This window comes from Cherax quadricarinatus, chromosome 33, assembly GCF_038502225.1.
Source record: "Cherax quadricarinatus isolate ZL_2023a chromosome 33, ASM3850222v1, whole genome shotgun sequence".
NCBI lineage: Eukaryota > Metazoa > Arthropoda > Malacostraca > Decapoda > Parastacidae > Cherax > Cherax quadricarinatus.
In genome coordinates this window covers 16290096-16317094 of record NC_091324.1, presented here as the reverse complement: position 1 = coordinate 16317094, position 26999 = coordinate 16290096, and the positions used below count along the sequence as shown (strand labels likewise).

At 43.6% G+C, this 26999-nt stretch overlaps 1 long non-coding RNA gene across 1 annotated transcript in view; it reads right to left on the bottom strand.

Moving 5' to 3' along the window:
* Positions 1-2782: 2782 nt before the first annotated feature.
* Positions 2783-26999, bottom strand: part of LOC128694017 (uncharacterized) — a 103187-nt gene continuing 78970 nt past the window's right edge. The window contains exons 2-3 of the long non-coding RNA XR_008407794.2: positions 3479-3579; positions 2783-3206 (exon numbers count right to left, since the gene is read on the bottom strand). This is a non-coding gene — a long non-coding RNA (uncharacterized lncRNA). The remainder of the gene's footprint in view (positions 3207-3478; positions 3580-26999) is intronic.

Sequence of the window (26999 nt, the reverse complement as noted above, 5' to 3'; positions counted from 1 at the left end):
ACTTTCCTCTCCAAGAATACACTCACCCCTTCTTAAAAGGATACTTTATAGACACTCGCCACTTCCTCTTTCCAGCAGAATAAATTCTCCATGCCCTCTTCCTCTCAGGATACACTCACCCGCAACATTTTCCCTATTGCAAGAGGCAGATACCGCATCCTCTCTGCGGGAATTGTAAATGCGTGAGCTTCATTGGCCAAATAAATCACATCAGCGATCCAGTGCACCAGCACGGCAGGAGGCGCTGTTTTCCCTTTGTTTTGGCAAACCTCGCCACGCGGCACTGTTGAAAGTGTAAACCTCACACCCATGGGATTTGTGGACGCTGGAGGTGGGTGGAAGGATGAGAGAGAGAGAGAGAGAGAGAGAGAGAGAGAGAGAGAGAGAGAGAGAGAGAGAGAGAGAGAGAGATGAGAATGGAGGGGGGGTTGTAGTTTGTGTGGGGCAAACATGTGGTGAGTGGAGTGGATGGGGGGAAAGTTGTTAGTGGGGGGAGAGGTGACGGATGGGTTGGGTAGGGAGAGAAATGAGAGGAATGGGGCTGTGGGGGATAATAACTAGTGACGGGAGGATGAACGGTAGGCCGGGAAGGAGACAAACATGGACGTGTGAGGTGGAGGGTCAAATAATTTTTTTTTATTCCCGACGAGTGAGCTGAATGCTTAGGGGCAAGAGGATCGGGGAAGGGAAAGATTTCCTTGCTTTCTGCCCTCGTCTCTCCTGTGGGAGGAGGAGGAGGGAGGGGGTCAGAAGAGAAAATGAATTGAGTTAGCTACTGTGCAAGGCTGGCAAATGTGAAAACAGTCTTCATGAATCTTCCGAAATAACAGACTAACAGACTCACATTGATCAAGCAAATCATAGAGCAGAGGTTCTCAACCCGGAGGGAATTCCCTCTGGGGGGAATTTTAGGGTGTTTCAGGAGAAATTGGGACCACTACTCAACAAAGTGTGTTCTGTAGATTATGTACAATCCGTAGAACTGCAGTTTGTTTTTACTTTAATCTGTGACATTCAATAAAGTTTATTGAATGTCACAGATTAAATGAAAAATAACAATAAATATTTCACTTTTCATCTGACTCGCTCTTGATTTTTATTCACAGAATTTAGAGCCCATCACGAGTGTCAAAAAAAAAGGTGCGATGATTCATATATTCAATATGATTTCACATCCATCATAAAGGTCACAATATGTTACTTGTAGCAAAGCTTTGTCAAATGTTTCTATGAAACCAACAAAGTTTAGGCAACATTTGCACAATGTTTATCCTCAACAAAAGCTTTGTTGAAGGTGATGTTAAACTATGCTTCGGTAACTCTGGCCTCTGTCACCCTACTCGGAAGATTGTTCCACGCATCCACAATTCTGTTTGAAAACCAGTACTTACTTATGTCCTTTCTAAACCTAAATTTATCCAACTTAAATCCGTTATTCCTGGTTCTTACCTAAGTGGATATCCTCTGTTGCTATTAAGTTTGTAAAACTCAGCTATAAAAGTAATCCAAGTCAACGCATATATGGAAAAATAAACACATAAACAGTATAATCCTTTATTGACAACGTTTCGCCCACTGGAGCCTACTGGCCCATGCGAGGCAGGTCCAAGTCACCTACCGGCTTATGCCACTGACCCAACCTAGTCAGGTCCAGGTCACATGCACTTAAGGAAGGAGCACGGCATCAGACCTACTAGCACAAGCTAGTCAGGTCGAACTCACACCCGCCTACACCCACTCATGTATTTATCTAACCTGTTTTTAAAACTACACAACGTTTTAGCTTCTATGACGGTACTCGGGAGTTTGTTCCACTCATCCACAACTCTATTACCAAACCAGTGGTTTCCTATATCCTTCCTGAATCTGAATTTTTTCAACTTGAAACCATTGCTGCGTATTCACTATCACAATATTCTTCGCTTTCATTACACAATATTCACTATCACAGTATTCTTCACTTTCATTACACAGTATTCTCTATCACAATATTCTTCACTAATATTACACATTGCAATATTCTTCACTATTATCACACGAGATTCTTTTTATCACAATATTCTTCACTATTATCACACAATATTCTTCACTATCATTACACAATATTCACTGTCACAATATTCTTCACTATTATCACACAACATTCTTCACTATCCTCACACAGTATTAATCACTATCGTCACAATATTTTCCTCATTATCATTACACAGTGTTCTTCAGTACCATTATGCTCTCACAGAAAAAAAATCTGACACTTTACTATATTAGTTAATTATCTTTGATATTAAATCGTAATTGTTAGTAATATTTGTTCAATTTTATTTAAAATTAAACTTGACTCTTGACTGTATTAGACGATTGTTTTTGATATTAAATCATAATATTAGTAATATTTGTTTAATTTTATCAGGTTTGTTAAAACGCTCTCTGGCCGGATGTTGAAGAGTTGAGGAAGGATGAAGTTGCGCTCAGGTCGTATCACCAGACGTGGGTATCGCCGCAGCGCCAGACTCTTAAAGAAATTTGATAGTATTAATGTATACCTGCAGCCACCTCCAAGACTGGTGAGCAGGTCACCATCCTTCAGCAGCAGGCCCTGGGTCTCCATGCAGCAGATGAATTTACTCTCCATCACCATCAACGGCATTGAGTGCAAGATGCATGTTGACACTGGCACCTCGAACCCCTTCATACAGCACAGGCTGGCCCAAATCCTAGGCCTCTTGGGGCACATTTCTGGCTACTCCAACATTGTTTTAAAACTGGGAGGAGAGAAGAAATATCGAGGTTGGTTTGGTAAAAGATATTATCGTGAAATTTGAGAATAGTTAATAAATCTATATCGACGACTTAGTGCTCCCACCCGAGTTTGATAATTACTTCCAGCGCAGAAGAGCCCGTTGTTTATTTGGACATTCAGACGCTAGGTCGCTATGGTGTAGTTCTGGATTTTTCACATGGCAAATCAGAGCTACTTTTCGAGAAAAGACAATGTAAGATGCGCAGGAACACGAAAAAACCGGTTGAATTTGCTTGTGCTCTTCATTTCCATTTCTTTCTATTACACTGATCCATCAGTCGATCTGATCGTAGACACGGGCTCCGATTATTTTTATATTTCTACGGCATGTTTGAAATAACATTTAGCCATGAGCGGCGGTTATGTGCCGCGTAGAGCGATCATCCACATGTCTGACCAAGACAACCTGCAAGCAAGCAAGATGTTATGAGAGACAACACCCCTTCCCACATTGTATTATGGGGCTGAAAGTTCTACAGCAGTGCCAAAGTATCGTAGACATCCCTTCAAAAAAAAAATGTATTTCAGTGTTAATCAGAAAATTTACAGTACTAATATGCACTGATTTTTTTACCACAGCTGAGTTTTTCAATAAAAAACAAAAGGAAAATTTATTTAATGGTATTTTTTTACAAGGAATGTTTATTTTTATGACTTAGCTGAATGAGAGTGCTGTACCGCAAGGTCATGTAGCGCCTGGGGAAGGGCATAACATTCAAGGTCAGTCAAAGGAAAGGACGGCTTCAATTCCTTGCATCAAGAGCCTCTCATGGAGGCACCTGGAAAGATGATGCATTATGTATGTTAACCTGCTTACACAATTGAAGGGAAAGTTGAGTACATTTATATTACCAAATGACAGTGAAGAACCGCACGTTGTTGTGTTAGGACTGAGGGAGGTGGTGATGATCGTTATTGACACACACACATTGATACAATACCGACAGGTTGATAAATAAGACACACAGGCAGTGGTTAGGCATCTGTAATTCGAAACGTTTCGCTTACACAGTAGGCTTCTTCAGTCGAGTACAGAAAGTAGGCAGGAGCAGTAGAGATGTGAAGACGATGTAATCGGTTATAGAATATGCTGCGCCAGTGTGGATGCCACACCTAATCAAACACAAACCGTTGTAGAAGGTCCAAGGTTAGCAATGGGACTAATCTTGGAACTGAAGGAAATAAACAACAGTGAAACGCCAAGGTAATGAACCTCATATCATTGGAAAAGAAGAGATTTAGAGAAGAAGCGGCCATGAATATTTAAATAATTTGAAATGCTGACAATGTAGCTAAGGGCAGACTATTTTACCGTTAGAGGGAACAGAACAAGGTGATATAAACGAAATATGAAACCTCGGACGAGTCACAGTGACCTAGGACATAATTACACATTATAAGGGTAGTTACAAAGTTAATAGAGCAGAAGTTTCGATCCTGGGATATAATTGTTCTGTAGTGGACTACTTCTCCAGTGACTTCATGGGTCATATACGTCGCTGTGTCCTTGGGAAGTGGTGGCCCCTGTAGACGAGCAGCAAGTTACACAGGGGTTCAGCAGGACGCGGGAGATTGAACCTCATGTTTCAGCAGGGATCGTCACTCTGAGACTGTCCTTTGTCCCATAACTACCTTCATCCAGGTGTTCCTGCTCCTCTGTGTGACATGTACCATACAGCTGTACAAGAATGGTATACACTACCGACAAGATGAATATTAGACACGTGCAACATCTGGGTATCTTTATTGTAAAGATACCTAGATGTTGCACATGTGTCTAATTACCATACTGCTGACTGTGGAGCACTTTTAAAAATGTTTACCTACAGCTTTGGCTTTTTTGCTTTTATAATTTTCTGGGTGCCTGTAGGGACCTCGGGGAATTGCTAGAAATCTTTTAACATTAATAATACAATGGGGATTTTATATGATACTTGGTTAGTTTAACTTGGTAGGATAGTATGTGTGTTGTATGCTTTGCTTCTCATATTTTTTTTTCTATTTTTTTTAACTTGGTGGTTGTTGTGCATTTTATATTTTATTTTAATTAGTAAAAGTGCTGAGTGATCTCACAGGTTAGGTTCCTTCCCATCATCCACAGTGCTGTGATTAACACTCACACACACCCTCTCTCTCTCTCTCTCTCTCTCTCTCTCTCTCTCTCTCTCTCTCTCTCTCTCTCTCTCTCTCTCTCTGTGTCAGGGTGATGTGTGTGTGGTGCGAGTGGATCAATCCACAAGCACATAAGCCATAAGAGGATAACAAAGAGTGGTGCGTGGGGAGGATGGAAGGCCGAGTTCCCCTCTCTGATAAACACAACACAGGATACCATTTTTATTGCACAAACTTGGGCACACCAGCAGTGTGCTGCTACTTGTGGCTGCCCTATACCAAAGCCATATAGGCGGCCGCTTAGTGCGCCAACTGGTGCGAGTGGCGATATAGCACATCCGGTTTACTTTTTCTCTCTCATACAGGCTCCACTGCATCCACTTAAGGGTAAATAAATGAAGTGGCTTATGTTTAAAGACAGTTTGTGTTCAACACGTTTTATTGCGGCAGAGATTATGCACCGGGAAGAGTGAAGTATGCTCTTGATCGGGGTAGAGTACGATTCATTGTCGCCATTTCAGCACCAGGCTGTTTCGGCGCCAGGATATTCAGCGCCAGGCCGTTTCAGTACGGTCCGTTCAGAAATGGAGTAGAGTACCTGTGTGCAGTTTTATGAAAGTAACCTAACCCTAACTCTAACTCTTTGTTTTAGACGATTTTTTTTTATTTTTTTTAGTTTCGAATTAAATAAACTAATCTCTTAAATATGTAATTCAACAAACCATTGTTCAATATAAATATTTCTTTTCCATATTTTATTGATTTGAGTCTTGAAACTATGATGGCGCTGAAACGACCTGGCTTTGAATAGCCTGGTGCTGAAACGGCCTGGCTTTGAATAGCCTGGTGCTGAAACGACCTGGCTTTGAATAGCCTGGTGCTGAAACGACCTGGCTTTGAATAGTGTGGCGCTGAAATGGCTGCCCTGAATTAGGCCATCCCGCCTCACGGAGGAAAGGAGGGTGAAGACCTTAGCATCTCTCCTAGAGCACCAAAATATGCCAGGATCGCCACTGGTTACTACGCTCTTCCATATGATAGTTCCACGTGAAGCAAAAACTAATTATACCATTTCTTTGTAATATTACAACACAACAGATAGGTTGCGCGCACACGGTGACCAATTCTTAAAGTAGTTACGCATGCTTAAAAAAAAAATTCGTTCCAGCAGAACTGAAATTACTATTACGTGAAAATTACCACCTCAGGATAGCCTATCCCACATACTTGGAAGTGGAAAATATCACAAATTCTCTCTCACATGCACACACACACACACACACACACACACACACACACACACACACACACACACACACACACACACACACACACACACACACACACACACACAACTATGTCAATAAATTAGAGAAAGTGCAAGAATTTGCGTTAAGACTAGGGCTAGAGCTAAAGGAGAGGTTAAAGGAACTCAACCCAAGGACAGTTGAGGAAAGAAGGACTAGGGGTGCAGTGTTAACGACGTACAAAATACTGAGAGGAATTGACAGGGTGGACAGGGACAGACTGTTAGGGAGACGAGAAACAGGGTCACAAGGGTACAGCTGGAGGTTAAAAACACATGAGCCACAGAGATGTTGGGAAGTATTTCTTTAGCATTGGTGAGTTCAGGAGGCAAATCGACCTGGAGAACGAAGCAGTAGAGGCAGGATCCCTACATAGCTTTAAGAGGAGGTGCGCTAAGGCTCTCGAAACCAGGGGTGAACATAGTAGCCCCCAGTGAAGAGGCGGGGCCAGGAGCTGAAAATCGACCCTTGCAACTACATATAAGTGAGTACACACGGTGCGTGGTGGACTGGAGGGGAGGTAGGTCGCTTCTGTGATAAAAAACAACACGTCACCGCGCCGGGTGGTGACGTACGTATGCATAGTTCTTGCTATAACTTTGTAAAATGTCACATAGATCAGGTGTACGAGCAGCAAGGTTTGTGGCAGGGCAGCAGGGTCCGTTCGGCTCTCTCAACTAGACTCTGGCGTATATGCAAATTAAAAGTATTTAGTAATATTTAGTAATATTTCAAGCTTACTTAGTCTCACTGAGTTGAACTATGTAGATGCGGATAATTAGATTCATCTGTTAATTATTCCAGGAGATGCTACCCTCCCATTTCCCAGCTTTCTGGTCTTAAACTAGAACGAAGTTGGATATTCAGCGTTAAGGAAAACACAAGAAAGAACCGTAAAAGTGGAGGTGTGTAGGATAATAGTTTTACGTGTTTACGAAACACACTGAAGACCAGCAATCACGCAAGAGTTTATAATGTTTAAGACTTCAGTTCATACTCCTACGAGTGAACGTTATTACGTCCCTGGATGGTTGTTCCACACCAGCCTACTACCAAATATTGTGTTATATTTGTGAGTTGGGCCTGCAGTGCTCCACTCTTATATTCTTAATTATTATTATTATTATTATTATTATTATTATTATTATTATTATTATTATGATATGTGTTCTCTTTTCTTCCCTGTTCTCTACATCACTCCCACACTCCCAGCATGCCGCTATACGCCAACATACCCCCTACACCGTCTACACTCATGGTATATCTCCTACATGCCCCACTTCCCCAACATACGACCCCCCATCCCATCAGAAGCTCAGTAGGACAACACTGCGTGGGTTGACAGACTGACACAGCGGCCGTCAGTCTCGCATTCAAATTAAAACCCGAGGTGGGTGAGTGGAGAACCTGGTGGGCGATGGGTGGGGGAGAGGTTGGTGGGTGAGGGATGGAGGATGGGTAAGTGGTCAGGGATGGAGTAGACTGATGGAAAGGGTAGAGGAAGCTGGTGGACAAGAACGGGGGATGGTACGTTGGGCTTGGATAGACCAGTGGGTTTCTGAAGTTCCAGATATCCAGATGTTAAATAAATTTTTCATAACTGGATGAGATTCGTGTTATTTTGACCACGCAAGGGAGAGCGCCTTGACTCTCGTCTTCCAGGCGGATGCCAGAGATGGCACTCACAGTGGCCACGAGAGAACGCCTTGGCTTGGATCTTCCAGGCGGATGCCAGAGGTGGTACTCACAGTGCCAGCGTGGCCACAGGAGAGCTCCTTGACTCGCATCTTCCAGGCGGACGCTGGCACTCAGCTCCAGTGAAATGGCTCCAAGTCGCTGAATGGAATCTGTAATTCCTGTCGGAGAAAACACAGTAATGCACAAGCTGTTTACTGGCGGGAAATACGCGTATGTCTAGCTTACTGCGTCCCATGTCCAGCTTCTTGGGTCCCATGACTAGCTTCCTGCATCCCATGTCAAGCTTCTTGTGTCCCATGTCCAGCTTCCTGGGTCCTGCGTGCCTTTAGTGTTCCCATTGCCATAGGTCCTACAACCTTCGTTCAGCACCCCTCTGGCAGGCGTTGAAATGAAATTGACTTTGTAGTTTTGGTGTGTTTGAAGTTGACGGTAGATCGGGTGAACGGTGATGTTGGGGGAAGGGTGAGCGAGAGAGATTTTTGGGAGGGGTGGACCTGGGAGGGAAGGGTTTGGGAGAGCAGGGTCTAGGAGGGAAGGACATGGGCTGGGAGGACATGTACTGGAAAAACCTAGGAGGCAAGGACATGAGAGAAGGGTATCTGGGAGGGGAGGACCGGAGAGGTGAATACTTGTCACTCGCTGCGCTGTGCTGCCGTTATTTGTTGTGCGAATCGGCAGCGTCCTCCTCCATTTTGGATATCTGTCTCTCCCAAACATCCCCATCCCGTATGCCTGTTCCTCCCTCTCTCTCTCTTCTCCCACACTCCGCTCCATCGCTCCACTCCCTCCCTACTCTCTCCCACCTCCCCCTCCCCATCTCCCTGTCTCTGCTGTAGTTCCTGACTGTTTCAGCATTACCCTGCAGGTGTAGTGCGCCAGGTGCTGGTGGGCACCTTAAGTACTGTGCTAATGAAACTTAAGGAAAAGCATTGTAGCAGGGATATTGTTTCATAGATAATTTTTTGTCCCAGAAGGATTTATCTTGGAATACGTACAGTAGTTTTGTATATAAAAAATACATTTTGAAGTTAAAAAATAGTCTGCGCAGTTTATTCTGGAATATTGTGACCTGTATATTCTATATCGAAATGCTTCTGATTGAGCCTTTTTAACCTTTAGTGGTGATCTGTTTATTTTATCTCAAACCCATTTGTCGTAGGGACAGTGAAGAATGTGTAATTCAGCAGTCATACTGCACGTCCTGCGTCTTTCAAAAGAATCGGTCATAAAATCATATCAGAGGCTTCAGTAACATATGTAATATATATAACTACTTGATGATGATATAGAAAAAGTTAGGCAGTCTGTAAGCATGTGATATGTGTATATTAACCTTGTCACTACACGCACGCTGCGCACTACACGCACGCTGCGTACTACACGCACGCTGCGTACTACACGCACGCCGCGCACTACACGCACGCTGCGCACTACACGCACGCTGCGTACTACACGCACGCTGCGCACTACACGCACGCTGCGTACTACACGCACGCTGCGCACTACACGCACGCTGCGTACTACACGCACGCTGCGCACTACACGCACGCTGCGCACTACACGCACGCTGTGTACTACACGCACGCTGCGTACTACACGCACGCCGCGCACTACACGCACGCTGCGCACTACACGCACGCTGCGTACTACACGCAAGCTGCGTACTACACGCACGCTGCGTACTACACGCACGCTGCGTACTACACGCACGCTGCGTACTACACGCACGCTGCGTACTACACGCACGCTGCGTACTACACGCACGCTGCGTACTATACGCACGCTGCGTACTACACGCACGCCGCGCACTACACGCACGCTGCGCACTACACGCACGCTGTGTACTACACGCACGCTGCGTACTACACGCACGCTGCGTACTACACGCACGCCGCGCACTACACGCACGCTGCGCACTACACGCACGCTGCGCACTACACGCACGCTGCGCACTACACGCACGCTGCGCACTACACGCACGCTGCGCACTACACGCACGCTGCGCACTACACGCACGCTGCGCACTACACGCACGCTGCGCACTCGTACCTAACATCATTGAAAGATCATTACAAATGTAAAAGTTCCCACGACATCGAGGTTATTTTAACCTGGTGTGTTCATATTAATTATTTTACCAAGTGTCTGTCTGGGGAGATAGTTTTAGCTTGTGGGGGAAGGGGTACGTGTTGAGAGGGTTTACCTGGAGTTGCTTCTGGTCTCAGACCAAGCCTCCTGGTTGCTGGACTGGTCGATCAAGCTGTTAGTGCCCGCTGCTCGCATTCCATCGTATGCCCCACAACTCTATTGATCAGGAACAGTTTTGAGGGATCTTTCGAGTTCCATTTCAAAAGACAGGGTTTTGTTGGTGATCCCCCTTATGTTTGAAGAATCGTCGTCCCTTAACAGTTATTGAGTTTTTTTCTCAGTATTCATCGCTCCCCTGATTTTCGTTGGATGTATTCTGCACCGTCTGCCAAGCCTCTTGTGTTCATAAGTAGTAATTTCAGTGTGCAGGTTTGGTACCAATCCAGGTGTATAGTAAGATGTATCTTTCTCGCCTACGTTCTAAGAAATACAGTTCCCAGTAATTTAGGTGCTTGCCTTAGTTTATATGAGCTGTTAAGGTTCTGTGTGCATTTTTCAGTTCAGCAATTTCGCCTGTACCATGATCGGAACAATACACAAATAACCTGCTCCCTTCCCTTCGCGCTTTTGTGTGACCAGTTAAGGGCCCAAGTCGGACCGACCGAAACGTCGTCATACGTTTCATTCTTCTGTGTGCGGGTTATTTGTGTAATTTTGCTTGCCCTGAAGGGTTCCGTAAATATACAGCAATACTCCAGCCTAGAGAGAACGAGTGACTTGAAGAGTGTTATCATTGGCTTGGCATTCCTTGCTTTGAAAGTTCTAATTGTTCAACCTATCATTTTTCTTGCAGTTGCTCGATTATAACATTGTTATGCTCCTTGAATGTGATATATTATCACTCCCAGGTCTCTCACACTTGACTTACGTTCTTTTGAGTGGTTTAAGTTTGTCTTCTACTCTGATCTTATTTTATTTTCTCTGAGCGGAAGCCTTTATTGCATAGCGCTGTATGGCGTTATGGTGCCAGTCTTCTCTAAATTTTATTTACAGAACCAGAAAGGAGATGAATAAGGTACGTGCAACACTGATAATTTTATTAAGAGACGTTTCGCCAACCAGTGGCTTTATTATTCCAGTACAGAAAACAACACTGGAGACGGTGGAAGACATGAAGTGGTTTAACGTAATCAGTCCCCCTGTCTTGATGAATCGGTTGGAGATTGTTGACGTAAAGTTGTAGTTTAAGATGATCAGTCCCTCAGCCTTGACAGAAGGTGTTCAGACCATCGGTTTTGATGATGTTTCCACAGTAAAGATAACCAAGTCTTGCGCATGTCTTATTCATATGTCTTCTTTATCTCTGTCTTATCTCGACTTAATGCTCTTTTTTTGTGCAGCCAACAATTATTACATTTTCTTTTATCATTATATTTGGGTATCTTTATTGCTGAAACGTTTCACCTACACAGTAGGCTTCTTCAGTCAAGTACAGAGGCAGCAGGTATAGTAGTGAAATAAAGATGCAATCAGTCCATCAACTTCGGAGAAAAAGCGTTTGAGGTGGTCAGTCCCTCAGCCTGGAGAAGAGCTCAACTGTTTCTTGACAAGATCGATGGACTAAACACATCGACTCTAGGCTGAGGGACTGATGACCTCAAACGCCTCATCTTTCACCTTTTTCTGCATTGCACTGAAGAAGCCACTGTGTGACGAAACCTTTCCATAATAAAGATACCCAAATGTTGCACAAGTGTCTCATTTAGCAATTTTTTGTCGGTTTTGTAAACTATTCACATCATCGTACTCTCCTTCCCCCTGGTACCACAATCTTTTCAACCAAGCAAATTTGCTGACAGTTATTTCTTTAGCCTGTGTATTTAGCGTATCTATTTAGACTGTCTATTTTCTTTTCCCCCTATTTTTTTTATCCAAAAAGAAATTTCTCTCGTATAACTATGCTTACACAAGCTGGAATAATTGATTTTTGTCCTTTTATCTCTCATAGTCTCGTCCGTTTTGTTGGAAGGGTGTGTAATGTGTGCTACGGATATTTTGTTTGCAGGTGTAGTCTGCTTCTGACCTCGCCTCTTCAGTAACCACGACAGATAATACTGGTTTCTGGCCATTAGGACCTTATCACACTTAAAGCTGTGGTTTGACGTTGCCTTTTCATCTGACTTTGTTATTATAAGACAAGTGTGCAACAATTAGGTATCTATTCCGAAACATTTCGCCTACACAGTAGGCTTCTTCAATCGAGTACAGAGGAGGCAGCAGAAGCAGAAGATATGTAAAGACGATGTAATCGGTCCATCACCCTTGAAGACTTAGTTTTGAGGTGGTCAGTCCCTCAGCCTGGAGAAGAGTTTTGCTCCGTAGTCTGGAACAGTTGTTTCAGACTATGGAACACCATTATCATATTCACTTTGTTATTATGAGGAGAAGCCCTAAAATATAGTTTCCACGAGGGCGTGTGACATGACCCCTTACTCCAGTACCGTAAGATTTCAACTCTGTACACACTCACGACCCCTCCAGACCCCTCGAGTACACGTTAATGACAGGTGTGACCCCCAGAGTGATCCCTGGTAGTGTGTGTGAACGGCCCCGAGGAACGTGGTGAGCCAGCACTTTCCCCCCACACACTGTGTTGTTATTACATTCAACACAGGGTAACGCGCAACACGGGGTCACACTACGCCAGTGAGGCGTAGTGTTTGTTAGGTAGAATTAGAAAAAAGATGGGTACACCCGCGGTGCGTGGGTGCTCTGTATGATAGTTTTGGAAAACAATAGAACAAATGCAGTAAAATGGGATTCTTTATTGACCTGATTAAGCTCACTGTGTGGGCAAAACGTCGTCAATAAAGGATTGCATTATACTTCATTTTTGTCTATTTTTCCGTCGTCTTGGTATTTTATACCATATATCTCCATATGGTAGGTTTATTACAGGAATAAAGTCTAGGTATCTTACCTCGCCTTCTTCCAACATAGTGGGGGCTGCACACTCCAGGTCCTCTTCCAATGGAGCTCCTGGAAATCCGTGAAGGGTTTTTGATCCAAGGAATTAATTACTCCCCCTGCCTTGAATCTATCCTGATTACTTCATTCCCCATAGTCTGGAACATTGTTCCAGACTATGGAGCTGAAATCTTCTCCAGACTGAGGGACTGATGACCTCAAAACTACGTCATCAAGGGTAATGGACTGATTATATCATCTTTCCATCTCGGCTGCTTCTGATGTCTCCTCTGTATTCGACTGAGGGACTGATTACCTCAAACTCCTCCTTTGTTTCCACCGTTCTTTATATTGGACTGACGAAGTCACTGTGTGGCGAAACGTTTCCTCAATAAAGATTCCAAAATGTTGCACAAGTGTCTCATTCTTCAACTTGTCGGTTTTCTTAACTGTCTGTTTTCTGTCTAGGTGAAATGTTTCGGAACGAAGATACGAGAGTCTGGCAGGTGCGCCTTACTTAAAATACCCCTCGAGGGAGGTTCATTGACGCTGGTGAGGGGCTCTTGACCTAAGGAACTGGATCTGTGCTCCAGTTCCTTGAATTGACCCTGAATGCTTTAGAATCCCTATGGGTTTAGCGCTGCAATAATAATAATAATAATAATTCCACGGTACTAAAAGTATTGTCCTTCGATTCCTCTTAGATTTCATGTTGTCACGTCGCCGTCTTTCTTCACTTATTTTTTTTTTCATCTAATTTATATATTTTTTTAACTGGGAGAAAATTTTTTTTAACAATTTCTTTTCTTTTATTTTTTTTTAATTTTTTATCAACGTTATTTCTGTGCGGACGCTCGACTTCCGCCGCTGCTTCCAATTTTGTTCCAACGTACGTGTTGAGTTTTTTTTTTATTTCACCATCCGTGTGCGTACGTGTGCTTGCAATTATATCACGAGCGTTCATGTGTGTGTGTGTGTGTGTGTGTGTGTATGTGTGTGTGTGTGTGTGTGTGTGTGTGTGTGTGTGTGTGTGTGTGTGTGTGTGTGTGTGTGTGTGTGTGTGGACGTGAGAGTATTTGTGTCTGTACGCACCTAATTGTGGTTGCAGGGGTCGATTCATAGCTCTTGGCGTGTGTGCTTGCGTGCGCGCGCTCACACACACACACACGCGCGCGTGTATGGTTCCTTCCAGGAAATGTGTTGTTGTTACACAAGGTATGACTTCGGCTGTTTCTAGCGCCCCTGGGAGTAGCACTGTGCTGCTGCGTACTACAGTTATTACTTACAGCGACGTACGACGTTATCCCTTGATGTACTACAGTGCACGACGTTGTATCGCGTTGTACTCTCGTATGTTTTTTTACTATTATTAACAGTTGACGTCAGGTTATTCGCTACATCATAGCGTTGGAAGGTAAAAAATAAAATACAAATTAATTCCAACTGTAGTCTGATCCGTGGGTCATCGCCCCCCGCTGCTTGGTCCCAGACCCGGCTTCCTGTTTGATGGCCTGATCAGTGAGACTGTTGGTACTAGCCGCATAAGAAACCAGCTGATCGGGAACCAACTAAAGGAACTTTACATGTTGCCTCTTGTGTATGAAGGGAGAGTGTTGAAGAGTCTTGGGTCCTTGACACTTATTGCGCCGTCACACAGGTGGGCTGGTTCTTTATCCTCTCCTACTTCTTTGTCCTCCTTTATCTTCTTTCCTCTTTTCCACAGTAAAGATTCCCAAATGTTGCACAAGTGTCTCATTTATCACCTTGTCGGTTTTAAACCCTTTACAGAAGGTTTCTTGAAGCTGGTTAGAGGGTTTCCCGTGCAAGTAATTGAAGCTAAACTCCCTCTTGCTCGGATCAGACCCGATTACCTGCCATTCTCTAGAAGCTGTGTGACCTTTACGGGAGTAGTACTTTCCCCATGAGTATAATAATTCCTTCCTCTTCCCGTTTTCCCAGGCGAGATTCAAGTCATGAGAGGAAACATCAGGCATCGTCTGCTTCATGGTGTTGACACTGATGGTAACGTAATCAAAACACCAGAGGAATCCGGATATGAATCCGACTCTGGTAAACAATGCATTCGAGTCCCTGGCCAGAAGGAATGACGTCGCCCATGGGGAAATTATACACTTTCCTCTATTCAGGTGTATGCATTTGCCTTGGAAGGCAGGATGAATAACGTGGGTCGTGGAAGATGTTGTGTAGGTGCCTCGCCGGCCTTCACTATCCCCCACAATGAGACTCGGAAATAACTTAGCTGCCAAATTTAAGTTTTTCGCTTGGTTTCTAATTAAGTTTTTTGTTTGAGTTAATTTAACTCTCAGAAATTTGACCGCAAGTTTGGAGAGCTACGCATTTTTTTTTTCAAATTCATGGTCTTAGAGGCGATGAAAAGTACGTAATGTTCGTATGATGACCTTGTGAACTTACGGTCAGTTTGTTACAGTATGTTGAAGACTGTACAGTATGTTGTTGATTGTACTTATTGCCTTCATTGTTATCACCACCAACTCTGACATCATTACCTTAAATATCACTTCCACTGCAACCCACTGTCACCACCACTGCTTACACTGCCACCCACTGTCACCACCACTGCTTACACTGCCACCCACTGTCACCACCACTGTTTACACTGCCACCCACTGTAACGCCATCATCTTCCACCACCATCCTCGCTACTTATCACCAGCACCGCTACCACAAAGACGAGGTTGAGTAACAAAGTGTGTATGCTACAAGTCAGTGTGTTTGTCACCTGAGGCACAATGACAGGCTTGTAAGGTGTCCTGTAAGTTCGGCACACAGTGTTGATGCCTTGTTTTGTCTTGTGTTAATGTTTTGTCATTACTTCAAGTGTGTTGTCTGTGTGCGCGCGCTTATTGATGACTAATGGTTGTACAAATTGATGCCTTGCCACGAATGCTGTAATTGATGTAATCTGTAAATGATGTCTTCTGTGAATGTTGTAAATGTCTACTGTGGGTGTTCTAATCGATGTCTTGCAGTAAGTGCTGTGATTGGTGTCTTGTTTTGAGTACTATCATTGATGTCTTCTTGTGAGTGCAGTTACTGATGTCTTCCTGTGAATGAGAAAGAAAAACAGTAAAGTTGCCAGGACCTTGCCCTGAAGCATTTTTTTTTTCCTTTAAGACTGAAATTTGTTTTATTCTCTTGATGCTGGTGAAGGGTTCTTGATCTAACTAATTGGATCGAACCTGATTACCTCTCATTTCCCAAGAGCTCGAAGGGTTCACGAAAGAGTCTAATCGATCTCAGAATCCATATCGAGCTGAGAAAAGTGGTGAATGCGGATGATAAAAACCCCGAGATATGGGTTAGCGGGACTTAGAATCCCAAACTGGTCAGGAAACCCTAAGTTTGGTGGACGCTACGATCCTAAAGTTGGCCAAGAAACCCAAAATTAGGTTGGGTTTCAAACGCAAAGATATTTTTTTAGATTTTGCTACCGAAGTGGCTAGTTTATTGTGCACCCCATATCCATCCTGTGGACGGTAGCGCAGGAGAAAGAAAGGGGAAGAAAGTGTTGATAAGGAAACCCTAATTGTCATTGAACCTAGAATTCAGTATTTGCCAGGAAACCCAAAATTTTGTGGGGATAGAACCCGAATAGAATGCACGGGGCAGCCGAGTGTGTTGAATAAAGGAACCATGTAAGACGCGTGGGGCGGACATGTATGTTGACTACAGGAACCACAAAGGACGTGCTGGGTAGCCCTGTGTGTTTACCCACTGCCTCACCTTCACCACTTTGGTGAAGTAGGTAAGTCGTGGACAGGTGACGAGCAGAACTGCTGCTGTTGCTGCTTACTGTTGTGCCGCGTTGAGTGACAGGTGTCAGCGTGCGTTCTGTCCACACCCACCCAGACCTACTAACACCAACCCAGGCTGAAGCAGCTCTCAACCAGACAGCTACTGCTATCACTACCACCACAATAACGCTCCTCTTCCACCACTGAATGAGCTTTCTGCCACTTAGCTCAACAGTATAGCTATAGTTTTTTCTGAATTTATTTAGCATATGTGTGCTATAGAGTGTTTTCTAGCAGTTTATCACTAACCTTGATGGAGGACCAGCATAATATTTCTTTAGCTGCTATACGCATCATCCTCATTCTTGGTATATTTCTTAATTATTATTATTATTATTATTATTATTATTATTAGTAGTAGTAGTAGTAGTAGTAGTAGTAGTAGTAGTAGTAGTATATATTCACAGGGAAGCACTAAATATGTAAGGGTCATATAGCGTCTGGGGACTGGGAGGTAACTAGATTAAATCCAAAGATAAGAAGAGTAGCTCCAATTCCTTGGATTAAGAGCCAAGGAATGTTTCACAGTAGTTATTGGAACTGTGCATTTGGTGGTGGTGAGTGTCCCTGCGTGAGAGCAGACAGTATGGAGCACCAGCCTACCCTCGCTCCATACACAAACCCATCCACATTTTATGTTGTGTGTGTGTACTCACCTGTTTGTGGTTGCAGGGGTCGAGACTCAGCTCCTGGCCCCGCCTCTTCACTGGTCGCTGCTAGGTCCTCTCTCTCCCTGCTCCATGAGCTTTATCATACCTCATCTTAAAACTATGTATGGTTCCTGCCTCCACTACATAACTTGCCAGACTATTCCACTTCCTGACAACTCTATGACTGAAGAAATACTTCCTAACTTCCTTTTGATTCATTTGAGTCTTCAACTTCCAATTGTGACCCCTTGTTTCTGTGTCCCATTTCTGGAACATCCTGTCTCTGTCCACATTATCTATTCCTCGCAGTATTTTGTATGTCGTTATCGTGTCTCCCCTAACCCTCTGGCCTTCCAGGTTCGTCAGGCCGATTTCCATTAACCTTTCTTCATAGTACATTCCCCATAGCTCTGGAACTAGCCTTGTTCCAAACCTCTTGCACTTTCTCTAATTTCTTTGTGCTTGACCAGGTGCGGGTTCCAAATTGTTGCTGCATACTCCAGTATGGGCCTGATGTACACGGTGTACACAGTCTTGAACGATTCCTTACTGAGCTATCGGAACGCTATTCTCAGGTTTGCCAGGCGCCCATATGCTGCAGCAGTTATCTGGTTGATGTGTGCTTCCAGAGATGTGCTCGGCATTATACTCACCCCAAGATCTTTTCCCTTGAGTGAGATTTGCAGTCTTTGGCCACCTAGTCTATACTCTGTCTGCGGTCTTCTTTGATCTTCCCCGATCTTCATGACTTGGCATTTTGCGGGGTTAAATTCTAGGAGCAAGTTGCTGGACCACGAGTCCAGCCTGTACAGGTCTCTTTGTAGTTTTACCTGATCCTCATCTGATTTAATTCTCCTCATTAACTTCACATCATCTGCGAACAAGGACACTTCTGAGTCTGTCCCTTCCATCATGTCATTCATATATACCAAAAATAGCACTGGTCCTAGGACTGACCCCTATGGGACTCTGCTTGTCACAGACGCCCACTGTGATACTTCTTCACGTACCATAACCCTTTGTTGCCTCCCTGTCAGGTATCCTCTGATCCATTACAGTGCCCTTCCTGTTATGTGTGCCTGATCCTCTAGCTTTTGCACTAATCTCTTTTGAGGAACTGTGTCGAAGGCCTTCTTGCAGTCCAAGAAAATGCAATCAACCCACCACTCTCTCTTGTGTCTTCTGTTACCTTATCATAAAACTCCAGTAGGTTTGTGACACAGGATTTGCCTTCCATGAATCCGTGCTGGTTGTCGCGTATAATCTTGTTCCGTTCCAGGTGCTCTACCACTCTCCTCCTAATAATCTTCTTCATGACTTTGCATACTATACACGTCCGTGACACTGGTCTATAGTTTAGTGCCTCGGTGCGTGCGTGTGTGTGTACTCACCTATTTGTGGTTGCAGGGGTCGATTTATAGCTCCTGGCCCCGCCTCTTTGCTGATTGCTACTAGTAAGGTCCTCTCTCTCCCTGCCCCATGAGCTTTATCATACCTCGCCTTAAAACTATGTATGGTTCCCGCCTCCACTACGTCACTTTCTAGGCTATTCCACGGTCTGACTACTCTATGATTGAAGAAATACTTTCTAACATCCCTTTGATTCATCTGAGTCTTCAACTTCCAATTGTGACCTCTTGTGTCTGTGTCCCTTCTCTGGAACATCCCATCTTTGTCCACCTTGTCTCTTCTGCACAGTATTTTATATGTCGTTATCATGTCTCCCCTGACCCTCCTGTCTTCCAGTGTTGTCAGGCCGATTTCCCTCAACCTTTCTTCGTAGGACAATCCCCGTAGCTCTGGGACTAGCCTTGTTGTAAACCTTTGCACTTTCTCTAATTTCTTGACGTGCTTGACTAGGTGTGGATTCCAAACTGGTGCTGCATACTCCAGTATGGGCCTGACGTAAATGGTATACAGAGTCTTGAACGAATCCTTACTGAGGTATCGGAACGCTATCCGTAGGTTTGCCAGGCGCCAGTATGCTGCAGCAGTTATCTGATTGATGTGCGCCTCAGGAGATATGCTCGGTGTTATACTCACCCCCAGATCTTTTTCCTTGAGTGAGGTTTGCAGTCTTTGGCCATCTAAACTATATTGTGTCTGCGGTCTTCTTTGCCCTTCCCCAATCTTCATGACTTTGCATTTGGCAGTGTTAAACTCAAGGAGCTAGTTGCTGGACCAGGCTTGTAGCCTGTCCAGGTCTCTTTGTAGTCCTGCCTGATCCTCATCCGATTTGATTCTTCTCATTAACTTCACATCATCTGCAAACAAGGACACTTCTTAGTCTATCCCTTCCGTTAAGTCGTTCACATATACCAAGAATAGCACAGGTCCTAGGACTGACCCCTGTGGAACCCCGCTTGTCACAAGCGCCCACTCTGACACCTCGTCACGTACCATGACTCGTTGTTGCCTCACTGTCAAGTATTCTCTGATCCATTGCAGTGCCTTTCCTGTTATGTGTGCCTGATCCTCTAGCTTTTGCAGTACCCTCTTGTGAGGAACTGTGTCGAAGGCCTTCTTGCAGTCCAAAAAAATGCAGTCGATCCACCCCTCTCTCTCTTGTCTTACTTCTGTCACCTTGTCATAAAACTCTAGTAGGTTTGTGACACAGGATTTTCCTTCCCTGAAACCGTGCTGGTTGTCAGTTATACACTTGTTTCTTTCCAGGTGCTCCACCACTCTCCTCCTGATGATCTTCTTCATGACCTTGCATACTATACACGTTAGTGATACAGGTCTGTAGTTTAGTGCCTCATGTCTGTTTCCCTTTTTAAAAATTGGGACTACATTTGCCATCTTCCATACCTCAGGGAGTTGCCCAGTTTCAAATGATGTGTTGAAGATCTTTGTTAATGGCACACACAATATCTCTGCTCCCTCTTTAAGGACCCACGGAGAGATGTCTGGTCCCACCGCCTTTGAGGTGTCAAGTTCACATAGCAGCTTCTTCACTTCCTCCTTGGTTATATGTACCTCATCCAGCACTTGCTGGTGTACCCCCCTGTTCTGATTTCCTGTGTGTGTGTGTACTCACCTATTTGTGGTTGCAGGGGTCGAGTCTTAGCTCCTGGCCCCGCCTCTTCACCGGTTGCTACTGGGCCCTCTCTCTCCCCGCTCCATGAGCTTTATCAAACCTCGTCTTAAAACTGTGTATGGTTCCTGCCTCCACTACGTCATTTTCTAGGCTATTCCACTGTCTTACAACTCTATGACTGAAGAAATACTTCCTAATATCTCTCTGACTCATTTGTGTCTTCAACTTCCAATTGTGGCCTCTTGTTTCTGTGTCCCCTCCCTGGAACATCCTGTCTTTGTCCACCTTGTCTATTCCACGCAGTATTTTATATGTCGTTATCATGTCTCCCCTGACCCTCCTGTCCTCCAGTGTCGTCAGGCCGATTTCCCTTAATCTTTCTTCATAGGACATTCCCCTTAGCTCTGGAACTAACCTTGTCGCAAACCTTTGTACTTTCTCTAGTTTCTTGACGTGCTTTATCAAGTGCGGGTTCCAAACAGGTGCTGCATACTCCAGTATGGGCCTGACATACACGGTGTACAGTGTCTTGAACGATTCCTTACTAAGGTATCGGAATGCTGTTCTCAGGTTTGCCAGGCGCCCATATGCTGCAGCAGTTATCTGGTTGATGTGTGCTTCCGGAGACATGCTCGGTGTTATACTCACCCCAAGATCTTTCTCCTTGAGTGAGGTTTGCAGTCTTTGGCCACCTAGCCTATACTCGGTCTGTGGTCTTCTGTGCCCTTCCCCTATCTTCATGACTTTGCATTTGGCAGGATTAAATTCGAGAAGCCATTTGCTGGACCATGTGTCCAGTCTGTCCAGGTCTCTTTGAAGTCCTGCCTGGTCCTCATCAGATTTAATTCTCCTCATTAACTTCACATCATCTGCAAACAGGGACACTTCTGAGTCTAACCTTCCATCATGTCGTTCACATATACCAAAAATAGCACTGGTCCTAGGACCGACCCCTGTGGGACCCCGCTCGTCACAGGTGCCCACTGTGATACATCATTACGTACCATGACTCGTGTGTGTGTGTATGTGTGTAACACCTGTACCTGTTTAAAAATAACTAAATTAAGGGCTTGCATATAATTACCTTATATTTGTTTTTCCATTGTTTGAAATACGACCCAGAGAAATGTTTACGCAACTATAATTTTTTTTTCAACAAACATTAGCTCTCAAAGCCGGTATTTGTTATTATTTAAAATATGACCGTAACTGTAATATGACGCAAATATAACGAGCTTTTGTTCACACTGTGTAGCTCTCACAGAACAGTGTAGGTACACACTGCGTGGGTAACTACCATGTACGTAACTGAGTACTTGCGCACAGTGCATGTGTATCTACCATGTACATAAATAACCCGAACATAGGAGAGAGAGGGAGGAGCTTACGACGACGTTTCGTTCGGTCTTATGTGCGGGTTATTTGTGTATTGTTCCAGTCACGGTATAGTGCCTTTTTGTTATTTAACCACCATGTAAGTTAGTACTTGTGAACACTGCGCAAGTACTCACTTACGGTGTACAAAAATGTTCATGTTCCCTCTTTCCTGTCTTACCATTTTTACCTCTCATCTTATCGTCTTTCCTGCCTCAACTTGCTAACCCACACCTCTCCCTAACCTTTCATCGTCCCTCGTCTTACAACCCATTCTCTATCACCCATTCCTCTCTTTCATCTTATCTCTCCCGCCTCTTTTACCTCGTTGTGTTGTGTTAGACAAGATATAAAATTAGAAGCGTCAGCCACTGAATCTGTTTGGTTACAGCTTCTCGAGGGCCGTAAAAAACTAATTTTGGGTGTGATTTACAGGGCCCCAAATCTTGATAGGGAGTGCGGTAAACTTCTATGGGATGAAATTCGTAAGGCCTCTACATACGAAAATGTTGTGATAATGTGAGATTTCAACTATAGACAGATTGACTGGAGCAATTTGACAGGAAATTTAGAATCAAGTGACTTTCTTGATACGATTCAGGATTGTTTTCTAAAGCAGTTTGTGACAGAGCCAACTAGAGGAAATAACCTGCTTGACTTGGTTCTTGCCAGCAGGGAAAAGCTAATTAATAATCTTGAGGTTAATGATGAGCTCGGGGAAAGTGATCACAAATCACTCAGTTTTGTAATAAAGTTGGTAGAATTACCGACAATATGTAAAGTAAAAGGACACAAGTGCAACTAATGTGACATTTATTGTGGCAACGTTTCGCTCTCCAGGAGCTTTATCAAGCCATGAGAGAGCGAAACGTTGCCACAATAAATGTCACATTAGTTGCACTTGTGTCCTTTTACTTTACACTCAGTTTTAATATATCATGGAATTCCCCTAATAATGGCAATCAAGTCTCCGTCCCTGACTTTCGCTTGGCTGATTTCATAGGACTGAAAAATTACTTGGGTGGGCTGAACTGGAATGACCTGACTATGGGTCAGGTAGGTGGTGGTGATTGCCGATATGACGTTTTCCAGGGCATAGTTCTAGCTGATCAGACAACTTATGTTCCAAATAAGGAAATCAGATAAAGCAAAAATGATCCTAAATGGATGAACAATATATTAAAACATCTCATTGGTCAAAAGAGAGGCATATAAAGGCAAATCAAAAGAGGAGAGGGGCAATTAAGAAATCAATATATTCAGTTAAAGAGAGAAATAAAAAAGGGAATAAGAAAAGCAAAAAGAGATTATGAGGTTAAAGTTGCAAGAGAATCGAAGACTAACCCAAAAGGATTCTTTCAGGTATACAGAAGTAAGATCAGGGACAAGATAGGCCCACTCAAAAGTTCCTCGGGTCAGCTCACAGACAGTGGTAAGGAAATGTGTAGAATTTTTAACACATACTTCCTCTCAGTTTTTACTCAGGAAGATACTAGCGATATTCCAGAAATAATAAATTATGTAGAACAGGATGATAATAAACTATGCACGATTAGGGTCACAAGTAACATGGTCCTTAGGCAAATTGATAAATTAAAACCTAACAAATCCCCAGGCCCTGATGAACTGTATGCAAGGGTTCTAAAGGAATGTAAAGAGGAGCTTAGCAAACCTCTGGCTAATCTTTTCAATATATCACTACAGACTGGCATGGTGCCAGATAAGTGGAAAATGGCAAATGTGACACCTATTTTTGAAGCAGGTGACAGGTCCTTAGCTTCGAACTATAGACCGATAAGCCTAACCTCCATAGCGGGAAAATTTATGGAATCAATAATTGCCGAGGCAGTTCGCAGCCACCTTGAAAAGCACAAATTAATCAACGACTCTCAGCATGGTTTTACAAAGGGGCGTTCCTGCCTTAAGAATTTATTAACTTTTTTCACTAAGGTATTTGAGGAGGTAGATCATGGTAATGAATATGATATTGTGTATATGGACTTCAGTAAGGGTTTTGACAGGGTCCCACATCAGAGACTATTGAGGAAAATTAAGGCACATGGAATAGGAGGAGAACTTTTTCCTGGATAGAGGCATGGTTGACAAATAGGCAGCAGAGAGTTTGCATAAATGGGAAGAAATCAGAGTAGGGAACCGTCACGAGCGGTGTTCCACAGGGGTCAGTGTTGAGCCCCCTGTTGTTCACAATCTACATAAACGACATTGATGAGGGCATAAAGTGCGACATAAGAAAGTTTGCCGATGACACCAAAATAGGCCGTCGAATTCATTCTGACGAGGACATTAGAGCACTCCAGGAAGATTTGAATAGACTGATGCAGTGGTCGGAGAAGTGGCAGATGCAGTTTAATATAGACAAATGCAAAGTTCTAAATGTTGGACAGGAAAATAACCCTGCCACATATAAACTAAATAATGTCGATCTTAATATTACGAATTACGAAAAAGGTTTAGGAGTCCTGGTTAGCAGTAATCTGAAACGAAGACAACAGTGCATAAGGGTTCGCAATAAAGCTAACAGAATCCGTGGCTTCATATCAAGAAGCATAAATAATAGGAGTCCTCAGGTTGTTCTTCAACTCTATATATCCTTGGTTAGACCTCATTTAGATTATGCTGCACAGTTTTGGTCACCGTATTATAGAATGGATATAAATGCTCTGGAAAACATACGAAGGAGGATGACAAAGTTGATCCCATGTATCAGAAATCTTCCCTATGAGGATAGACTGAGGTCCCTGAATCTGCACTCTCTAGAAAGGCGTAGAATTAGGGGGGATATGATTGAGGTGTATAAATGGAAGACAGGAATAAATAAAGGGGATGTAAATAACGTGCTGAAAATATCTAGCCTAGACAGGACTCGTAGCAATGGTTTTAAGTTGGAAAAATTCAGATTCAGGAAGGATATAGGAAAGCAATGGTTTGGTAATAGAGTTGTGGTTGAGTGGAACAAACTCCCAAGTACAGTTATTGAGGCTAAAACGTTGTGTAGTTTTAAAAATAGGTTAGATAAATACATGAGTGGGTGTGGGTTGGACCTGATTATCTTGTGCTACTAGGTCAGTTGTTGTGTTCCTTCCTTAAGTGAATGTGACCTGCCCTGACTAGGTTGGGGCATTGGCTTAAGCCTTTAGGAGACTTGGACCTGCCTCGCATGGGCCAGTAGGCCTGCTGCAGTGTTCCTTCTTTCTTATGTTCTTATGTCTCTCCTTCATTTGTTGTTAGGTAAGACACATATGCAACAGTTAGGTATCTTTATTATGAAACGTTTCGCCTACACAGGCTTCTTCAGTCAAGTACAGAAAAGTTGATAGAAGCAGAAGATACTTGAAGACGATGTAATCAGTGCATCACCCTTAAAGTTTTGAGGTGGTCAGTCCCTCAGTCTGGAGAAGAGCATTGTTCCATAGTATGAAACAATATGGAGAAGAAGTGACAGGATGGAGCTTTTATAGCGCCAAGAGGTGAGACGTAGGCCACTAGGAGAGGTAAGAACTCAGATGTTGAAAGGTCAGGTCCCTCTCAAATCCAGCCCCTCTCACTAGTGGAAGTTGTCGAAGTTGATTGCAGGTCTGTACCAAGATACCCTTGTGTTGCAGTGTCTGACAGATTGAACATTAAAATGGTATAAAATACCGACAGGTTGTTAGGTAAGACACATATGCAACAGTTAGGTATCTTTATTATGTGTTGGCGAAACGTTTCATAATAAAGATACCTAACTGTTGCATATGTGTCTTACCTAGCAACCTGTCGGTATTTTATACCATTTTAATGTTCTCTCCTTCATTTCTTGCCTCTCACCTCCTTACTTATCTCTATACCATTCATTTTCTTTTATAGGGAACAGGATGAAGTTGGAGGCAGTTGTTGACCAGAACTTTCATTGGTTACTTGTCTTTTTTTCTTCAGTGTGTTATAAGGTACGAGACCTTCTTCCATACATGAGTCGTTGAAGTAATGAATTATTGGTAGATACTAATGTTATTAAGCAGAGTCAGGGTGGAAGTGCTGGTGGCTGCCCGTCATATGGTGTAAAAGCTGTCTTTAAGCAGTCCACTAAGCTGAAACAGGTCTGGGACCTTGAGAACATTGGTCTTCTACGTGCTCAGACCAAGGACGTATATGATGTTTAAGGCTTTTACTGAGTGATATTGTTTTTTGTACGTGTTTCGTCCGTCAGTAAGTAACCGTTCAGAGTGTATTCAGTGATCATCCTTACAGACAGACGCCATGTATGACTCAACCGTTGGGGATTAGCGCCCGAGGGGGAGATCAAGTGAGTTTAAACCTGCAGTTGTAGCGTGGACGTTTTACTGCAACTCTATCCACATTTTCCGGTACAATAAACGGCAAAACTCAAGTATTGTATTTTTCTTTCCGTTGTCCGGTGACCCAACAACAGTGGTATGATTGTCTTGCACTCCTCTGTCTTGTATATCAGTGATATGCAGTACCAACAAGTTGACGAACTAGAAACATGTGTAACATCTGGGTATCCATTTGTAGACGTTTCGCCATCCAGTGGCTTTATCAGTACAATACAAAGACGGAGTCATCAAGACTACGGTGCTCAACACCTGCTCCTAGGCTAAGGGACTAATTACCTTATCTTTTGTATGTAGTTCTACTGTCTTCTAATTATGTCCTAGAATTTGTATTGATAAAACCACCGGATGGCAAAACGTCCACAAAAAAAGATACCCAGATGTTACACATGGGTCTAATTTCATCAAAATGCAGGAAAGTGATGAATGCACATGTAAGTTATATCCTTGCATTGACTCACTTGCCTGCTAGAATAACCACACGAACTTTTATAGTGTAGAGTCATGTTTCACCCCTTGAATATCAAGCGAATTACTGGGAGCTAAGGCATTTCCATTCATTCTTGCTCTAACTCAGGTAATAATCTCTTGTTGTCTTAGAGCTCATCATCATTTGTCTCAGAAGTAAATGTAATTTGCTGTTCCTTGCAGCAGGTCGATGTGATGGTTGGTTGGTGACTGATGTGCCTGAGGGGAGTGGACATCTTTCTTGGTGAAGTGTCAGTTCAGTTATCTGCATACACATGGAATTGGGGGTTGGGGGGGGGGGCAAGCT